This window comes from Molossus molossus, unplaced genomic scaffold (genome assembly GCF_014108415.1).
Source record: "Molossus molossus isolate mMolMol1 unplaced genomic scaffold, mMolMol1.p scaffold_m16_p_9, whole genome shotgun sequence".
Lineage (NCBI taxonomy): Eukaryota > Metazoa > Chordata > Mammalia > Chiroptera > Molossidae > Molossus > Molossus molossus.
This window is the reverse complement of record NW_023425403.1, coordinates 19,135,295-19,138,343: the sequence shown is the minus strand read 5'-3', so window position 1 is coordinate 19,138,343 and position 3,049 is coordinate 19,135,295.

Sequence of the window (3,049 nt, the reverse complement as noted above, 5' to 3'; positions counted from 1 at the left end):
GTTTCACCGTGGTTCTAAAGTGTTTGTCTTTGAATCATGGAGTTCTTTGAAATTTAATGGAAGCCAGAGACATTTTCCTACAAAATGCGGATGTACAAACATACAGAACCGTGAATACAGTTTGAGAAGGATCACTAACCTCTAGCAGGAGGGGCTTTAGGTTTTAAGTCAGGATGAGAAAGTGTGAGTCCTTTTTTGAAAAAAATGTGAAGTGGAAAAAGGAGTTAGGAACTGACATGCACCAAAAATCTAAGGCTTTGACGTGTAATCTCCTTAAATCCTCAAAACAACCGTTTAAAACAGACATTGCTATCTCCATGCCACAGACAAGGAAATGAAATACAAATAGCTTTTCCACTGCAAACTATCAGACCAAGGATCCATCCCAAGTCTCTTTTACTCCCACACGCATGTTCTTCCTGCCATATCGTTCTGCCTCCAAACATTACGGATTCTCGGGGTTCCTCACACCGTCAATTCCTATTTATTATGTTTTCAAGGATGAGGTCCTCTGAAGAACTATGATTTAAACCTAGCAAAAAATACATTTTTTTTAAATATAGTCATCTATTGGGATTAGACTAATTTAAATTATTTCTATAGAGTTCTAGAGAAATCTATAGATTGATTTCTAAATGCATTTGCACATTATATTTTGCTTAGATTCTTAGAGCAATAGTTAAAAGAAAATGAAACCAACATCTCAACTAAACAGAACCCCTCCCCCGGTCTGAAAAGAGGGCTAAGCTCAGACAAGTGTCTTGATTTCAGCTTCCACTGGCTCAGTCCCACTCACATCGTGGTTATGAATACAAATGCTGGGGTCAGAAAGGCCTGTGTTCTCACTTCTTTGCTAGGAGATAAGAGACTTCGGGCAAGTCATTTAATTTCTAAAGGTCTCAGTGGCCTCATCTATGAATGAGGATAATCACGATGCCTACCTCAGAGGGTTTATTGGAGGTATTAAGAACTAATGCATTAAAAATTCTCAACAAAAAAGCCTGGAATGTGAGAAACGTATAATAATTGTCAGCTATTATTTTTCTTCTTCACTATCATTGTCTACATCTCCATAATTCTACAGTGAGCTGACATGAATAGAATGATGACCCAGAGAGCAAATAGACCTGGAAGTTTCTTGGAAAATTAAACATAAATTTACCATATGACTAAGAAATCCCACTCCCAGTCATCTACTGCCAAAAAAATGAAAGCATACATCCACATAAATATGCAAAGGTTCATAGCAATATTATTTATAATAGCCCCAAACTGAAAACAACCCAGAAGTCCATCAACAGGTCAATGGATAAACAAACTGGTATATCATACACTAGAATACTATTCTACAGTAAAAACGTGTACTATTGATACACACTACAACTTGGGTGTATCTCAAAATAAATATACCGAGTGAAAGAAGCCATACAAAAAAAATGAACGTAAACTGTTTCATTATTTACATAAAATGCTAGGAAATTCAAACTAATCGGTAATGTTGCAGATCAGTTACTGCTTGGGGCAGACCATCGGGAAAGGAGGGAGCACAAGAAAACTTTGAGGGGTGCTGCATATGCTCACCATATTGTGGTGATGGTGTTATGGGTATACACACTTATCAAACTTATCAAATTGTATATTTTAAACATGTACGTGCAGCTTATTGTATGCCACCTGTATTTGTAAAAAAACCCTTTACAAAAGTAAAGGGTTTCAGAAGAAAAGCTGCGCTCTTTATGATGTATTATGTATGGTTTATTTTCTTTTTCCTTTCTTTTTTTTGAAATCTCCCTTCTTACTAAATGGTAAATTCCTTCCAGGGAGAGACCATGTTTGTTTGGTTCACTATTAGATCCCCAGCACCCAACATAGTGCCTGGTATAAAGGTAAATTGTTAATGAGTAAATAAGGAATATAAAATCATTAAGGCCAGCCCTGGTTGGTTTGGCTCAGCGGTTAGAGCATCAGCCCTCGGACCAAAGAGTCACGGGTTCGATTCTGGTCAAGGGCATGTACTTTGGTTGCAGTTGGTCCTTGACCCTGGTCAGGGTTGTGCAGGAGGCAACCAGTCAAAGTGTCCCTCTCACCTCGATGTTTCTCTCTCCCCGTCTCCCCCCCCCCCACACACACACACACACACTCTAAAGATAAATGGGAAAATATCCTTGGGTGAGGATTAAAAAATAAATACATAAATACATACATACATACATACATAAATAAATAAAATCATTAAGGCCAGGAGTAGTATGGAAAATGCATACCATACCAGAGGCCAAAGGAGGGAGAAGGAACAGTGGGATTTAACTGCACAAAGGCTTTGTGGCAGGTAAAGCAGTGTCCAAAGATGGTAAGAGTGTGAATAGTAAGAGAAAAAAGGGGGCCTCCCTGCCCTTCATTTCCAGGTAACACCTTACACTCTCCAGCAGTGATATTGTCCAAGTGCTCTCTCTCCTATGAACTTCTCCTGGGAGTACCCCATGGAGCAGGAAGGCAACTGCCTTGGTGGTGCTTGGCCCTCGTTTGGGGCTTGCCAAACCATCAATCCCATAATTAAGAAGCAAAGGTGGGCATCTTCAGACACCCTTGTTCTGGTGCCTGGCTTCTTCCCATCCTCCGAGGCCCCATGAGAGGGGCTGGTGCAATCCAGCCCCTTTCTACACTGCAGGAAGCACTTACAGGGCCTGGCATTGTTTTGAAGGGAGGAGAGAGGAAATGCAGCATCTGAAAAGGTAATGTTTACTTTTCATTCAATGCTGAAGTCAAATAGAATGTGTTTGCTCTCTGCTGAATACCCAGGAATGAAAAGTTTGCATTTGGACCCCATGAATGGGGCAGAGTAAATGTACTCTCTGCCGCAGGGTCACAGCAGTTAGATAGAGCTTGAAGTTTGCCAAGTACTTTCATAGACATTATCTCACTTGGTCCCCGGGGCAACCGTGAGATGAAAGTGGGGATTATTATGATTTCCTATCGCAGGTGACCCAGTGCCCTGGAGCTGCAGGCAGGGGCTCCATAGATGTTTCTGTAATGAGGTTACTAAGGTTAA